We start from the raw sequence: 1525 nt of genomic DNA on the forward strand, positions 1-1525 counted from the left end.
GCTTGTGGATAGGATTTATCTCTGTTTTCTCTCTTTCTCTCTCTTTCTCTCTCTCTCTCTCTCTCTCTCTCTCTCTCTCTCTCTCTCTCTCTCTCTCTTTCTTTCTCTGTCCATTCTCTCTAATTTTCTTTTATTTTCTCTCTCTCCTGTCTCGTTTTCTCTATCTCTCTCCTTTCTATATATGGAAGTAATAGGATAAATTATTTGATAGGGAAAGAATAGAAAGAATAAACAGACAGAAGAAGCTGCGTGCGAATTGGTGATAAAGAGCACGTAATGGAATGAAAATAGAGCAGAAGGATTTCGATGAGGAGGAAGTGGAACGGAGAGAGTAAGGAAGAAGAAGAAAAGGAATTGAGGGAAGGGGTTAAAGGAACGAGGAAGAGGACACAGACGAAGGAGACTCTCAAACGGAGAAGTGAGAGTTAGGCCGGCCACACACGTGTAGTTTAAACTAACAGTTATAACTGTTCAGTTATAACTGTCAGTTGAAACTGCACGTGTGTGGGTATATCAGTATCACTGAGACACCCACTTATGTGCAGATTCAACTGACAGTTATAATTGAACAGTTGTAACTGTCAGTTTAAACTGCACATGTGTGGATATATCTGTATCGTTGAGATACCCACACATGTGCAGTTTCAACTGACAGTTATAACTGTTCAGTTATAACTGTCAGTTGAAACTGCACGTGCGTTGGTATATCAGTATCACGGAGATACCCAGACACGTGCAGTTTCAACTGACAGTTATAACTGAGCAGTTGTGACTGTCAGTTTAAACTGCACGTGTGTGGATATATCTGTATCGTTGAGATACCCACACATGTGCAGTTTCAACTGACAGTTTAACTGTCAGTTTAAACTGCACGTGTGTGGGTATTTCAGTATCACTGAGATACCCACTCACGTGTAATTTCAACTGACAGTTATAACTGAACAGTTGCAACTGCCAGTTGAAACTGCAGAAGACCCTGAAGGGTCAAGGGTCATCCTGAAGGGTCGTCAGATGGGTCATCCTGAAGGGTCGTCCAGATGGGTCATCCTGAAGGGTCGGCCTGAAGGGTCATCCTGAAGGGTGGTCCTGAAAGGTCATCCTGAAGGGTCATTCTGAAGAGTCATCCTGAAGGGTCGTCCAGATGGGTCATCCTGAAGGGTCGTCCAGATGGGTCATCCTGAAGGGTCGTCCTGAAGGGTCGTCCTGAAGGGTCATCCTGAAGGGTGGTCCTGAAAGGTCATCCTGAAAGGTCATCCTTAAGGGTCGTCCTAAAAGGTCGTCCTGAAGGGTCATGAAGGGTCGTCCTGAAGGGTCATCCTGAAGGGTTGTCCTGAAGACTCGTCTTGAAGGGTCGTCCTGAAAGGTCCTGAAGGGTCATCCTGAAGGGTCGTCCTAAAGGATCATCTTGAAGGGTCGTCCTAAAGGGTCATCCTGAAGGGTAGTCCTCAGGGGTCATCCTGAAGGGTCGTCCTGAAAGGGTCATCCTGAAGGGTCATCCTGAAGGGTCGTCCAGAATGGTCTTCCT

This window comes from Oratosquilla oratoria, unplaced genomic scaffold, assembly GCF_046742065.1.
Source record: "Oratosquilla oratoria isolate Oo_2021 unplaced genomic scaffold, ASM4674206v1 SCAFFOLD118, whole genome shotgun sequence".
NCBI lineage: Eukaryota > Metazoa > Arthropoda > Malacostraca > Stomatopoda > Squillidae > Oratosquilla > Oratosquilla oratoria.